The following is a 16,597-nucleotide window of genomic DNA, read 5'->3' as shown; positions in this document are numbered from 1 at the left end:
CCCAGACACACAATCGCATCCGAAATACAGTGTTCCAGCACCTTTGACCTCATCCAGAACGTATCATTTCTTGAAAGGGATTGCTGTCCGAATGCACATCTGAATCCCAAACAGAATCTCTAGTAAAATACGATCAGTTGTGATGTCTAGTTTCAAGCATTAACATCCAAAGTATCTGTCTTAGGTGGGGCAGGAAATTTGCCAAGCCACCTGAAAGATTTACCATTTCTAAAGATGTCTGTTGTAAATTACACACCTTGCTCCAAGGTCCAGTCAGTCAAAAGCATCTTTATTAATTAGCCTCAGTGCCCTGATATTTTTTATTAATCTAATATCAGGAATCTCACCATGTGCATGCTGAGCTGTGGAATGTATGTATTTTTTATGTACTGTAAAATCGAAATACCACCTCTTTCTGATTACTTATCCTTTATTGTATAATCAGGGCCAAGTAAAGCTAAATCAGTGTCACCTGCTGGGTTCAAAACGCCTTCAGGGGACACCAAATAGGAGGCACTGGACTATAAATACCCATCCATGTTATAACACACTCACCAAGGGTTTTTTAGTTTAACTCTGAGCTTTGAGAGATTTAATACCTATGGTACCCATATTCACCCTTTATTTAAGGGAAGTAGACATCCTAGACACACAGGAAACCCTCTCGCCCCAAGGGACGACCGATACTTTGGATGGTCATGATTGAACCAGGCTTACAACAGACTTCTTTGGAAATGGAAATTCTTTCACATGGCTTGGCAAACTACCTGGCCCAGCTAAGACAGGTACTTTGGATGTTAATGCTTGAAACTAGACATCTTTGGATATGGTAATTCTTTCAGGTGGCTTAGCAAGCTCCCTGCTCCAGCTAAGACAGGTAGTTTGGATGTTAATGCTTGAAACTAGACATCTTTAGAAATGGTAATTCTTTCTGAGGGCTTGGGAAACTCTATTTCTTTGAATGCACCTGCACCGTTGAATATACTTTAAACCCATGCTTAGCCATGTTTTTAAAATTAAATTATAACGATTTCTGTGTTTGATAATGGTAGCAAAGGCTTCCTCCACCCACTGCTTTGCCAAAGGGGAGTGCTGTTTTCTGGGAGGGGTGGAGTCTTTGCTCGGGGTAACTTTCTGCTGAGTGCAATATGCAGGGGAAGCCAGTTACACCAAAGCAAACGCAGGAAAGTGCATTTCAAGCAGAGACCAGGAGGGACTTGTTTACACCGAGAGTGGTCGGAGAATGGAACAATGCGCCCAGCCCTGTTGCTGGAGCCGATTCTTGATGAGATCTTGGGCTCACTAAGAGGCCCCCACTGGATGCTAATCTTTCTGTTGTTCTTGCAGGTCCTGCGCTGCTTTTGAGCCGACAGAGCTCGTCCTGGTCTGTCGGCACAGCCCAATTGCAAATGATCGGCTCCGCGTACAGAAGGAACGTGCGTTTGGTACAAGAGTGCATGAAGGCACCGGAAATACATTGGGAACAAATGACCGGTCGCTCAAGACCTCTGTGAAGTACAGGAGCGTGCAAAAAGAGGCTGTTTCCGCCCGGTCTCGAACCGGGGACCTTTCGCGTGTTAGGCGAACGTGATAGCCGCTACACTACGGAAACCTGCAGGGACCACTGCTGGTGTCTCGCTTGCGTTTCGGGCTGAGAAAGGGACGCGTCACTTTAGGCAGGGGGCGCTGGAGAGAGGAACAAAGGGCGCGATGAAACAAAATGCCGAAACCCGGGATCGAACCAGGGACCTTTAAATCTTCAGTCTAACGCTCTCCCAACTGAGCCATTTCGGCGGTGCACAGAGCACACAGCCACCTGCTCCAGCCTTCCTGTGTTGCGGCATGAGCGCACCAAGAGGAGCGGGAGAGTGTTGCAGGAACGTCACTCAGAAGGAAAGCCACCCAGCTGCGCCCTCTGAGCTCTGTCCAGCGCATCTTCCTCGCATGGACTCCTGCCTGCCATGGGCAGGAAACAATTAGCAAGAACAGAACAGCACCCCATGGGTGTCTCATGACCACACCTTAGGTTGTGACACGTGCAGGTGTGAGGGGTTGCCGGGCTACTCTGGAGCAAAACTTGGGCGGAGGGGCGGCGGGAAAGCAGACAAAGAGGTGACACCTCAAGGTCTGCACAATCACAGCTCTCCGCCGCCCCAGGCTTCCGCTCGATAAGCTACTGGACACACCCGCCCCTCCTCACACAGACCGTGGAAAAGCCCCCGAGTGGGAGGCCTCTCTCTTCCTCCCAGGAGCTCTTGGACGCACAGACAGAGCGCGGGGAGCCGCCGCCTGCAAACACGGCTCCAGGCAGGACTCCACTCCACTCCGCAGGAGCCGCAGAGCAGAGGAGATGGGGGCAGCTTAGCTCCTGTGCAGAGACCTGAGCTGTTGTTGCTGCGGACGCTGTCTTTTCTGTTCTCGGGGTAGGAGTGAATGTTGAGTTGCCCTTTGAAATGAAGCAGAGCACTTCAACGGCACGTGTGTGTGTGTGTGTGCGTGCGCCCTGGTGATTCTGGGAGACAGATCGAACCTGGGCTAAAAGAGAGGGTGTTTAGCCCTGTTCCATTTGCTAGTTCAGAGTTGTACAACCCATTTGTATCTGCTAGGCGGCGCAGTCGTCGTGCACAAAGAACGCTTTGATAAGCGTCCAAAGCAAGTCATTCCGAGTTGGTCGTTTGTGTTTTCTGTTCAGACGCGAAATGCTGAAATGAACTCTCGGCTCCTCGGTTGTCATTTCTGCTCCGTAAAGGAATCACAGCACGCGTCGCCTTCCAGCACACTGGGTCGGGACACGATGCCGGGGATCGGCAAGTGCAATGTCTTCCTCGTTAGTATAGTGGCAAGTATCCCCGCCTGTCACGTGGGAGACTGGGGTTCGATTCCCCGACGGGGAGTAGAAAGCTTTCCTTTTACCTCCTTAGAGAAAGGACTGCCTTTCACTTCTCTGTTTTCTTTCACAGCGTCGTGCACCTTTTCATTGCTCTCGCTTTCAGAGCCTCCGCACGGCACACGACTCGACATCAGGAAGCACATTGAAGTGAAAGCAGGAAGCCCTGCGACATGGTGAGTGGGTCTGTTCGATGCACAAAGAACGCTTTGATAAGCGTCAAAGGCAAGTCATTCCGAGTTGGTCGTTTGTGTTTTCTGTTCAGACGCGAAATGCAATTATTAATTGTAGCTGTAAATCACAAAATTGATTCTTTTGATGGCTTTAGAATCCAACCATGCGATATAACTCAAACAACGCACACACTCAGGTACTTATACACGAGGATACATTTATTAATACATAGAATAATCATATAAACCTAACAGATCTTATCGAGAGGGTTATCAGAATACAAAAGGTATATATTCAGTCAGTTACCAAGAGTTACATATATCAAGAGAACATACGTTCGGTTTATCATTCATTTAGACCGTTTCGTAATTGAACTTGTTTACAACTTCTACATTAGATATTCAAAACAAGTAAATAACCCTAAGGAAATAAATTGATATCAACTAGTTGGGATAACAATTGAATTCTCAAGCAGTAATGCAGTGAAGTTGAATACTCACTGCCAGTGGGCGTGTTTTCCCACTGTTTCCGTAGTGTAGTGGTTATCACGTTTGCCTTACACGTGAAAGATCTCTGGTTTGAAATTGGGTGGAAACAGGCCAGCTTTGTTTGTCTCTACGCACACTGTTTGGGGATTCACCTTGCGCTGTGAACACTCTCCCGCTCCTCTTGGTGTGCTCATGCCACAACACAGGAAGGCTGGAGCAGGTGGCTGGGGGTGATGCGCACAGCCGAAGTAACTCAGTTGGGAGAGCGTTCGACTCAAGATCTAAAGGTCCCTAGTTTGATCATGGGTTTCAGCATTTTGTTTAATCACGCCCCTTGTTCCTCTCTCCAGCGTCCCCTGCCTAAAGTGACGCTTCCCTTTCTCAGCCCGAAACGCAAGCGAGACACCAGCAGCGGTCCCTGCAGGTTTCCGTAGTGTAGCGACTATCACGTTTGCCTAACACGCAAAAGGTCCCCGGTTTGAGACCGGGCGGAAACAGCCTCTTTTTGAACGCTCCTGTACTTCACAGAGGTCTTGAGCGACCGGTCATTTGTTCCCAATGTATTTCCGGTGCCTTCATGCACTCTTGTACCAAACACACGTTCCTTCTGTACGCGGAGCCGATCATTTGCAATTGGGCTGTGCCGACAGACCAGGACGAGCTCTGTCGGCTCAAAAGCAGCGCAGGACCTGCAAGAACAACAGAAAGATTAGCATCCAGTGGGGGCCTCTTAGTGAGCCCAAGATCTCATCAAGAATCGGCTCCAGCAACAGGGCTGGGCGCATTGTTCCATTCTCCGACCACTCTCGGTGTAAACAAGTCCCTCCTGGTCTCTGCTTGAAATGCACTTTCCTGCGTTTGCTTTGGTGTAACTGGCTTCCCCTGCATGGGCGAATGTGAAGAAGATCCTTAGTAAGTCATTGAAGAAAACCGAGAAGAGGTCGGAGTGGCCTCTGTCGTTCATCAACGATCCAGTCAGGCAGTACTCCTCTGTAAAGCGCCGTTCGTTTACATCGATTGGCTTTTTTTTGCCTTCATTCGCGCAAGTAGTAAAAGCGGACGCCCCTATTCTGCCGTGACACGGATTCAAACCGGGGTTGTTGCGGCCACAACGGAAAGTACTGACCACTATACGATCACGGCGAGTTACCGATACACACACGGCAGGGCAGAAAAGGCTGTGCTCTCTTCGTGTGACCTAATTCGGCAAAGTCCTGACGTTGCATTTCAACTGAGCCCCAGTATACATCGACCCTTCGACAGTCTGAGTGACAACTCTCTTGCGTGTTTTCTCATATTTATGTAGTTTGCTTGCATGATGCCCGGAACAGCGGGGTTGTGTGCTCCCATATGGTCTAGGTCTAACTTCAGCTTGTTCATTGGCAGAAAGTTCCATGGGCATCAGAGTCCCACGTGGGTTACTCGGCCCTACCAGTCCCTGATTGGTTGATCAAGGTGAGATGTGAGTCACTTACTCCTGACACTTAGGAATGCAGTCCAGATGTCCATCTGGCACACCCTAGACAGATAGGCGCCAATGGATGACCATTGATCATGATAGCCAGGCTTAGCTAAGTGCACCCCCCTTTGGGAGCTGTCCCTTATCAAAAGAAAACATCTTTAAATCAGCCTGCATGAATAGCTTCTCTGTGGCTGCACCACAGAGATGAACAGAGAGATGGGGCCTCATATGAAAAAGCACAGCAACGCTTAATTCTGTCTTATTAACAAGCATTGCCGCTAAAAGTGAAAGGCTGAAGTGAAATAGAGCGGGACGAAGGCAGTGAAGAGAGAGAACGTGGGAAGAAGAGAAAAACGCAAGGGAAAAAAAGCAGCGTCGTAAAAGAGGTGACGGAGCTGTCCTCTCTATAAGAAGGGTGCCAGCGAGTCTCACTCTCGCTTACGGCCACACCCCCTTGAGCATGCCTGATCTCGTCTGATCTTGGAAGCTAAACAGAGATGGGTCTGGTTAGTACTTGGATGGGAGACCGCCTGGGAATACCAGGTGCTATAAGCTTTTAAGCGCAGGAGGCGCCCTATCCCCGCTCGCTCGCTCGCTCATTCCCCTGTTCACACGTGTAGTGCGATTTTTTGGTTTTTTGTCAGCTTTGGTGAGACACAGGTGCTTGTGTATTAGCATGAGCGTTTTTTATTCTGATCATGAACAGTTTTACAAGTCCGCAAAGGATCAAGAAAAGGTTTATTGCCAGCCATTTATTCTTATCATGAACCTTATATACTGTATCTCTACATCCCATAACCTTTAACGGCAGGTGCCTGGGTGTGGACATGTTGTGATGTAATATTTATTTTAAAAGTAAACTTTTTAGTAAAGTCTGTTATATTGTTAAAATCTTTAAGTGTTATAAAGATCAATTTTTGCTCGTGCTTATAAGTTATCGCTGCTAAATGTGTCTTATTCAATTATTTTAACACTTTTATGACCTATCCACTAAAATATAAAGACCCGCCCTACAATGCTCTTCTCAAAAGATAAAATAAGTTTTACATTTTTTGATTCAATGTAATTTCTTTTCTAGAGAAACACACATCATTTGAGGCTTGGGTTGCATGTTAATATTTTTAAGGTTTAAAGACTTTACGTTCACGGTACGTGGAAAATCATTTCAAACTTTTGAAAAGTTGTTGAGAATTTGTCATTGAAATAAGCTTACATATTTTAATTCAACGTGATTACTTTTCACTCTCGATAAAACACGTGTGATTTTGGGGCTGGGGGATATGGTGGGGCGTTCTAAAACATCACAACCATTTGAAAAATGTCTTGAGCATGGTTACAAATTTGGAGTTTATGTTTAAATTAGCCGACTTGCCAGTTTTGAAGTGTGACACCTGAGCTGTGTGGCCCCGATATTGACTGCTGCGAAGATGGCTTCTTTGAGTAGTGAATCATCGGATTCCTCTGCTATGCAAACTGAAGAAGTAGGTTGCTAAAATATTTTTTCTGATAGTGGAATTGTTGTTTCAATCTGCGTTTAGCGTATTTCGTTTTCAACACTTTGTCTTCTTTTTAGCAAAAGCTGACCCAGCACTCAGTGGTGTGTGACAGTGGCTGTCATGTGAACTCTGATGGTGATTCAGGTGTTGCGGGTCCGTCAACGACTGATGAAGAGTTGCTACAAATGGTAAATATTAAACCACAGCAAGTTCGAAGCAAACGAAGAACTCTAACACAAAAGAGGCATTACAATTTAAATATTTTAGGTAAAAAGCATGCCTATTTATTTTGTTAAGCCTTCCTTTTCTTTTTTCCTTTAATAGAATAACGAAGAGGTCGACACATCAATCTTCAAACTACCATCAAGGTTGAATGTTTCGTGTCTGTTCATGTGTGTTCGCCAAAATGTGATTAATGATGATGTTCAACCTAGTTTAGCTAACGATGGCTCTAATGAGCCCGATGCTATGGATCAGATTGTAAAGTCGGTGGTATGTTGCAACTTCAACCATTGTTTAAAGGAGGTTGTGGTTGATGAATGCGCGGCCTGTTTGATTAATCATCCAGGTCACTGGGGTCACACATGCCTGGTTGTCGGGTGCGTGGATGGGTACTGTGGTGTCTCCGGGGGAAAGTTTATGTAAATGAAAGTAGTACTCACACCACACTTTTCTTTCCTGAGTTTCGTGGCATTTCTTCCTCCAACTATCTTCCAAATACAGTCCGTAATCCGTTCCCTTAATCCTGATCCGATCCGAGTTCCAAAAGTCCGTAATAAAGCCAATCCGCGATGTATCCTTATCCAGTGTCCGTAATCCAAAAACCATAAACCTTTTCTCCTTTCAGTAGTCCGTTATTCTTTAGCCCAGTCTTTAACATACACCTCTTTCCTCTCTTTTCCTCCAAACCGCATTCACCTTATCGGCTTCCGCCCTGTTCACTGCCTCCAGGGCACTTATATTTCGGTTCCTGATGCGGCTCAGCTATGTCTCATTGTTTCTCAGGGTAGACCCTTTCCATTTACCGGTCAGCTGATTCTTTTTGGCAGCCATTTTGCTAAGGTCCATATCTAGTATTTTAAGTAGGTAATTCCGAAAATACCTGTTATGAATGACCCTTCCCCTGGTCATGTTACAGTACAAAGATGTGTTGTTTGCCGCATTAGAAATTTATAAGTGTCTCAGTTTAGCCCGAATTTTATCGGCTGTTCTGTACATCGCCAGTGGCCTGGGTGCCTATACTTTTACAGATGATACTGAGCGGAGTATAAAGCACTTGCTGAGAAAAATAATTGACGACCGCTCGCCATATGAGTATGTACGCTCCTTACTTGTAAAGGTAGATGGAAAAATACTACACGTGACTTTTGGTGCGTTGCAAAACTTATTTTATACTTATTTATACTTATTTTTACAGAAAAGAAAAAAGATCTATGTAAAACCAGGGCTGTGAAATACTCGCAATGTGAATAGAGCTTTCACTCTGTTTTACAGACACAGGTGTGCCATTGTGAGAAGAACGAAAAATTTCGAATGTATACGTAAGAATTCTTACAAATAGTGCTTTACACTCTTCTTTCTGCAAAGTTTGAAATGAAAATCAATTAACTGAATGCTAATGTCCTTGAATTTGTTAAAGAGATAGATGTGCATGTAAAGAACATGAGTGAAATTACTGTGATTCTGATGTTTTCAGATCAGAAACTGAAGCCTGGCGGATTCAGTGGTTTGTATTCCAAAATACAACGTATTTTACATAGAACCTGTGGTAACACCGTCCCTCTGATCACTCAGGCTACTTTATTTGCTCTGTTAAGGTCGCCGAGTTCGGTGTTCATGGCTATAGAAATGGCAAGAGAAAGGGCGTTATGAATGCTTTTTCAGATGCTGCTGAGTTTCTGAACAATTTTGGGGCGATAGCTACAACTAATTTTCTGCACCAACATTTAATTGGCGATTGCAAGCAGTGGTCTGTAATGTGTGTGAAAAGTTTAAAAGTGTATACTGGGATGTTTCTGTAATTTTAAACCTACTGATGAAATAAAGTGGTTCACATTTCACATGCTATTTGTCCTGCGAGTTCTTTCTGTGACACTTTACTCAGTCAGTCAGTGTGCGTGCGTGCGTGCGTGCGTGCGCTCACATCCCGGAAACTCGCTGCACTCACCAGACTTCCCACACCGCCGATTCCCTAGGGTTATAATAGATTGCATTCAAACCTGCAGCAGACATGATCACCTTCCATCCCTCGTTGCTAATACGCTCTTTCACACACTTATTTATAAATCGAAGGGGATGCGGTGGTGGGCATTTGGACCCTGAGGCCTGGGGCTGCTAGGGGTGGAAGGCGGGACAACAACACTCATTATGCCACACCATTGGCTCTCGAGGGGGCGGGACATCCGCCCATAACATTGCACCATTGGCCGATAAGGGGGCAGGACATCTGCCCATGACGGCCTCCCATTGGCTGAAAAAGGGGGCGTGGTACCTGTCAAAATGTTTGATGAAAGGTGTCGCTTTATTCTACTCCCGGGCCAAAAACAGCCCTCGGATCATCAACTCAATCAGGAACTCCCAGTCTCACAACTGCATTCCCTCGGTGCTTCCCTACCACCCTAACCCAATTTCTATCCCCAGGACCATCATTAACAATGACTACATTTTACAGGACGATCCCTCCATTGGTACTCTTTTTTCTGACCGCCCAATCATCTCTTATCGCTGACCACCAAATAAGCTTCTTGTTCACAGCTCCCTCACACTCAGCACCTTCCCCTGCAATAGCACTCGCTGCATCACTTGCAAATACATATCTAACGACATTCAGGGCATCACAGGACAATTCCAGATAACCCTGACAACATCCTGTATCTCATTTACTGTATCTCTTGCAAAAAATGTCCAGCTATCTACATTTGGGAAACCGAAAGGAGACTAGGAGAATGCTTCAGAGAACATATTAGGGCTGGGAAGGTTAAAGATTTCTCCAAGCCCATAGTTTTTCTTTTCACCTCAAATAGCCAGGATCTCTCAATGACTGACTTATTTTAATGTAATCTTCTCTATTCTCTTGCAGGTTTTGACTTCACACCTTTCTTCACCTCTCTCCATTTTGCACTTCCTGTGTGGCCTCTCTGCTGCTCCTGCCTCCTCCCCTCTCCCAGCTTTTGTTCTTCTGTGCTATTTAATCTTTGTAATCTGCCATGTCTTTCTCACACCTGAAGAAGGCTTCACAGCCGAAACATTGAGTTTTCTCTCTTCTCTTTTCAGTATGGAATAAACCTATTACTTGTTCCTTTGCAGACTACACATGCTGACATAGTTTAGTTCAGGTGGGTAGGTGCTTCAATTTACATTTGTAAATGTCAATTTAAAACTGTAAAAATAGTAAGATTGTAACTCCACTTTAAAACGTGGCAAGAAATAGACACATGGCAGGCTACACCCTGGAAAGGACACCAGTCCATCCCAGGGCAAAGATATAAAAAATAAACATATAGGCAGCACATATCAAGCCTTACAAGAAATCATTAACACCCTCAACACACACCACAGGTCCATTAAACTCAAATACACCAAGCATGGTAGCCTGATAGACTTCCTAGACACCACCACATACAAGGTTTCTTCCTTCAACAACACAGACAAACTGGACATCAAGGTATTTTTCAAAGACACATTCACACGGCTTACTGCACAAGGATAGCTTCCACCCAAAACATACTTTAAAAGGACTGGTAAAATCACAACTCCTACACTTGCACAAAATCTGTGCACAACAACAAGACTTTGAGGAAGCCAAATACACACTCTTCCAAGCTTTATGCCAGAGAAGATACACACAAAGTTTCCTCAAAAATGTGGCACAAACATTTCTAAATAGAAAAACTCCAGATGACAGAAAAATACCCTTCAACACATCACATTCTCAACTCAGCATAAAAACCAACCAAAAACCATGATATTAGAAAACATAAACATACTAAGGGAGCACAAAATCATATCTGCACACAGAAAAAAACAAAAACCTTCAGCATTAATTAGTCCAAAGCAAGCTAAAACCTGTACAAAACAGATCATATACACAAAGAGCCAAACATTTCATAACAGAAAACAATGATCCAAAACAAAGAAACTAAAGAAATCTTCCAGTTGCAAAGGGCACTCTCAGAAAACATCAATAACGCCATCTACAGCATCCAGTGCAAGAAGTGCGGCGTGACCTATGTGGGAGGAACGGGTAATTCCATCCGAACCCAGCTGACACAACACAGGTACATCAGGAACCACGGGACTGGAAAGCAACCCCAACTGGACAGAGATAGAAAGAAAGAAAAAGGAAAGGGAGTGGATCAAAAGACTTAATACTATCTTTACACAAGACCTGAACATCAGAAAAACCGGGAGGGTTTTAGTCGTTGGAAGGAGAGTGCTCTCCTTGTCCCAGATGGTCCCCTCTTGGACAAAATCTGGGAGAAGGAGCTTTGCTCCCCTCTCCTAACTAGCCAGATTCCTAAAAGGACTGGAACTCTTCACCATACTAACATGCAACAAACAGAAGAATAACTGAAACCAATCAGCTATGGAAACTCGCACAGCTTGCACAGTCCTACTAGGGAGGAAAACAAAAGACCCTGATTGCCTATTGAGATGTTAATGGTCCATGCATAATCTCCACCAGGGAAAGCAGAAACCCATTCACCAACTGAAACTACACCTACTCATACAGAAACGTACAGAAGGAACACAGACCATAGGATACAAACTAGCCCCCTAGGAGGAACTACAACACACTGCCCCTTACAAAACAGGATAAAAACAGGCCAGCATGGACACAGTGTTCCAGAACAATGCCTGAAGAAGACCCAGGCAGAAACATAGCGACACACAGAAAGGCAAGATTGTCTTCCTATGGAGCCACAGATTCTACAGAGGTAAAGCTGCCTAACAGTGGAAACCTAACGGTGTCAAAGAAGCTTTAGGCATTTAAATGGTAAGTATGGATCAATCCAGAGTTGACAACGCACGCAACCGTACGGTCACCCTCCACACTGCCTACACAACAAACATGTCAAACAGACAGGATACCTTCCAACAAGGAACCAGGATCATCTACAAAATGATCCAAACAGTCCACCATTTACAAAACACAGCAGTTTTATTGGACGGGAGAACCGAGCACCCACCAGCCTACGACGGAAGAACGAGGAACTCAAGCGCCTCATAAAACCTGCCAAGCTCACCCAATCTCACATATTTGAAGCTGGTAAGCAATTCCAAAAATTGGCTTCACACCACACTGCAGATCCTCGAAGAGCACTACGAGGAAAATCTGTCATACAACTAGAGGATCTTGAGCTTCCCCACTGGGAGGAAGCTTTCACACTTGCTTCCAACTGATCAAAGAAACATTATGGGAGGAAATTGCAGAACACCACCTTTGGACCCTACAGTAAACAAGCTATCGATACTGGGTTAGGGAAGGACACTCGGGCAGATCAAATTATCACAGCAGTTTTTAAATTCTACAACAACTTCTACTGGAAAGACTGCGAACAAGACCAAGTAAGAGTTAAGTTGTTTTATAAAGTCATTATTTTAGAGCAAGGTATAATTCTGATAAAAATACAATAAACAATATGGTGAAGCTATTGGAGAGAAAATTAAGGCTCGGTTAAGAAACTGAAACAGTCTTGACTTGTTCCTTTACACAAAAGTTATTTATTTTCAAGAGAGACCCATGAGGATTCCTCTGGTGTGCAAGACCTGCCTGAAGACATTTGACCAGTTTCCTCTTCACCTAAAGAGGGTGTGTATGAAATGAGCCTCAGCAGAGGAGATCAGCAAGTTCCTTCTCCAGGCCAGGGAGGACTTGTTGAATCACCTGAGGAATGGGCAGGTCGGGGATTGCAAGAGCATAGGGCTCATGTGTGGTGAGAATGTGAGACTGGTGGAGTCCATGGACTGTTTTATGTGGAATCCTGAAGACACATCAGCAAGGTAAGATATTTATAATTTATAAGGCTTCTTCTGTTTCATTTCTAACCTTTACCTTTATGTAAGGGTATGTTAAAATGATATACCAGTGGTCCAGATGCCCTGAGCAAGAGGCTGCTGTCCAGGAGGAAGAGATGCCAGAGACTGAAGTGGAAGAGGAAGGGGAAGATGTGAGTTCTGGAGAACTTTCTATTTTTTCCAAATGTATCTTTTGTTTTATACTTGTATTCTAGTTTGTCTTAGAAGTAAAAATGTTTAAATGTGTATTTTGTATTCCTACTGTCCCCCCAGTTCTTAAAAGCCATCAGCAGGCTCTCAGGAAGACGGTGACCCAGGCTGGACTGGACAGAACGCACTCCCTGGATGCTCCTCACCTGGCTGGGTTTAAACAGGACCTTACCAAGGATCTTGGAGTGGCAGATTGCTCTCAGGAGGTATTTATTTTTAAAGGCATTTAAAATTGAGCAGTGATATTTCCATAGCACATGTTTTTACTCCTTAGCTTAAAATTCACCCATGTGAAATCTCAGCCATAAACATAGTGACTCTACATTTGTCAGGTAGAAAATGTTTCCAGATTCCTGTTTTTATGGATCCATCTGCATCTTCCTTAAACTTTGTAAAGGGCCTATCCAAAACAACAATTATTGTAACCAAATGAAGACCACTGGACTGTCTCACCAAATCATTGCTAATTATATTAAGAACATAAACCATTTTCTGGGCTACATCCTAAATGATATCAGTGTGAAAGTAGAGGATCCCAGCCTGGTTAACCTCATCATCAACTTCCAAAGTATCCTAAAGGATATTCAGAAGAAGAACAGTAACAATGTTGCCAAGAGATTACTAAAAATAGGTCATTTTCATTTTAAATCTTCTTTCAGTTGTACTTTTAATCTGAATACAAAAAAAAGTTGATGAGTATTAATTTCTCCCACAGATATAGACAGTTGCAGAGTCCAGAACCAAGTACGAAGGATTGCTGGAAGGTGTTGATAGTTGCAAAGAGAGATGTGTTGCACAGACTGGGCAAGACATCACCTTGCCTGAGCAGCTTCTTGTACTGTGTTACCTGCAGGCCTTTCTCCAGCTGAAGCACCTGTAGCACCCAGGGGTGGTAAAGAACATGACAGTAAGAATACTTTCATACAACAAAAGTAAGAAATTACATATATGGGATTTTTACAGTTTGGTGTATTCATTTTTATTTTCTCGCTATTACAGGTTGAGGAATGGGTGCAAAGAAAGTGTTGTTTCAACAAGTGGGCACAAAAATGGTCATAATTCCTATTAAAGAGCACAAAACCTCAAACAACAGCTGGCTTCCTTTGCATTGAGTGAAGAAGAGGAACATGCAAGTTGATGGCTACATTGATATACCCATCCACTCAATTCAGGGTTGTGGTACAACTGGAACCATCCTGGCAAGCAGTGGATGCAAAGTACTGTATCACCCATAATGTGACACCAGTCCATCACAGGACTCACTCACACCATGGCCAATTTTCATAGAAGCCAATTAAAATCCATGTTAATACCGAACAAAAGACCTCCACCTGCATAGCTCCAATCATGTACAGTATTTAAGAAAATCTGGAATGTACCTTAATTGCATTTTATTTGTGTTTTATCAGCCATTTCATCTTTACTTCACTAAACTGCGCTGTAATGCCCAGGTCAGCAGCTGTGAAAGGAGATAGAGAAGATGGACTGGTCAGCCAATGTATCAACAGTGTCTGAAGTGCTTGAGAAGTGGAAGCCCAACACAGGACTGCCACCAAATGACATGCAAATTAAAAAGTTGATAAAGTATCAAATCTGGGAAGGCCTGAGCATCACTGACGATCCTGTGAAGGGGAAGAAGTTTGTGACTTCCAGGTGTTTCCAGAAGGGAGAGGTGGTGTGTGATTACAACGGCAAGGTCATCACAAAGACAACTGCTGAAGCTCACAGATGACAGAGGGAGACATGAGATGTCTTTTCTTTTCAGATGAACCTGCACAAAAACTGTGCATTGATGCTCGTGAAAAACACTGAGCCTGCCTCCTGGATAAGGAGCCTGTAGTGGTTTGATGGGTTTACTGAGACAATTATCAATTGTAGCAGTAATCACGAGGTTGTTCGTTGGGGCTTTTAGAAAATCAATCGTCAGAACAACTAACAACGCACACACACGGGTTCAATACACGAGATACATTTATTAATATAAACTGTGCACCAAACATATACTAGTCTGCCTGGATACAAGCGGCAGACCTTACTGTGAGGGTTATCAATATACAAGGTATATAATCTTGAAGAGATGCAAACACAAAGAGATACACAACAGAGAATATATTTCAATATATATCGTTCGGTTACCGAATCGCTAATCAGTGTTATTACCCACTGTTACTCTAAACTCGGAAGTAAATACATTACTCATGAATTAAATTGATAACAACTTGTGTTGAGGTACAATTGAATTCTCGAGACGCAATGTAGAACATGGGGTTTACTTATCCATTGTGTATGGATTTGGAATTTCCCGGCACGAACACCAAACCAGCTGACAGGCTCTGTTGCAGCGGTTGTCCAATGGGCGTTGTGTCGGCGTCCTCTGGCTACCGGCCAACCAGTCGAGGTGCAGCTCGGAGTAGGAAGGGCGGAGGAATCTGACTGTGGCGCACAGGGCAGTCGTTGCTCCGAGGGGATCTACCAGCTGGCTAGTAGAAAGTCTCTATGCACAGAGTGTGACCGCGAGTCCTCACAAGTCACTCTTTTGCCTGGGAAGAAACTGGTTCGTTCCCGGTCCAGCGCTGCTTCTGAATAAGCTATTCAGGTTGTCGACGAGGGTCCAACTGTAGGCTGCCGTTGATCAAGCGGAGCATTCACGTTGGTAGAATTCTGAGTACGTACGGGATCCTCGGCCTCGCGCTTAGAACAAAGTCCAAGTCCTTTTGCAGACAACAGCAGTTGTCACGTGATTGTCTCTGAGGATGCGCGAAAATGGCCAAGGAGAGCTCAGAACTGAGCTTGCGCTCCCTTTTTGATCAAGACCCAGATGTGTGCTGATTGGTTGAGAGTTTGGCGGGCATTGGAGACCAACGTGGTATTACCACGCCCTGCCAGTCCCTGATTGGTTGGTCAAGGTGAGATATAAGTCACTTACTCTTGACACTTAGGAATGCAGTCCAGATGTCCATTCGGCACTCCCTAGACTGATAGGCGCCAATGGATGATCATTGATCATGATAGCCAGGCTTAGCTAATGGCATCCCCGTCTGGGAGCTTGCTTCTTATCAAAAGAAAAACATCTTAAATCAACTTGCATGAATTCTTTCTCTGTGGTTGCACCACAGAGATGGAGGGTGAGATGGGGCCTCCTTTAGGAGCATACCAACGCTTAATTCTGTCTTATTAACAAGCATTGCCGCTACATATCCCCCCTTTTTGAAGGTCACGAGGTCCTGAGGCGTTGTTGCCTTCAAAACAAAAACAGAGTTAAGTGATGTTTGTTGTACCACGGTGGGTTCTACCTCTCGAGAATTTGTACAGGAAATAGTGTTGGAAAGAACATTGCGTATACCTGCTCTCAGTTATAAGGTACCTAGGAATGAGGCATTGGGCATCATCATTAGCCCTAGACCTTAAACTTCCGGCAGTTCACTATCAGTATCGGATAGCTCTGCAGCAGGCAGACGTTTGGGAGTGGTTACCTGATTTCGGTGATAAACCATTGCTCCCTTTGTCTCATTCAAACTACCCCACAAGGCTTTGATACGAGAGAACAGCATCCAACACATTACCCCAGCCATGATCCAGCTACCCAGCAGCAGTGTCAAGATGACCACGTTTATTGTTCCTAGCGCCCCAGAGGATCCACAACGACTGTGCTTGGGACCTACCAGTGTAGTTTTTAAGTTTGTGTCGTTAAGAACAAATTCGACTACCTGTACACCCTCAAGACTTACTGTCTCTTGGATTCTCTCATCCAAGTCAACGCTGTGTCCTCTGAAAGCGTCCACAATCTCGAGTTCCGTTTCATACAGTTCTGACTCCAGGTGATACAGTGCTAAATCGTTGAGATGCACTATAGCTCCTTCAG

At 44.6% G+C, this 16,597-nt stretch overlaps 1 non-coding gene and 1 pseudogene across 1 annotated transcript; one reads left to right on the top strand and one right to left on the bottom strand.

Moving 5' to 3' along the window:
- Positions 1–1,539: 1,539 nt before the first annotated feature.
- Positions 1,540–1,612, bottom strand: trnav-aac (transfer RNA valine (anticodon AAC)). Its single transcript has one exon. It is a non-coding gene; the product is annotated as a tRNA-Val (tRNA).
- Positions 1,613–5,447: 3,835 nt separating this feature from the next.
- LOC148812495 (5S ribosomal RNA) lies at positions 5,448–5,566 on the top strand (annotated as a pseudogene).
- The last annotated feature ends 11,031 nt before the right edge of the window (positions 5,567–16,597 follow it).

Source organism: Atractosteus spatula, assembly GCF_055471065.1.
Source record: "Atractosteus spatula isolate fAtrSpa1 chromosome 10 unlocalized genomic scaffold, fAtrSpa1.hap1 SUPER_10_unloc_3, whole genome shotgun sequence".
Lineage (NCBI taxonomy): Eukaryota > Metazoa > Chordata > Actinopteri > Semionotiformes > Lepisosteidae > Atractosteus > Atractosteus spatula.
This window is presented reverse-complemented; position numbering and strand designations above follow the sequence as displayed.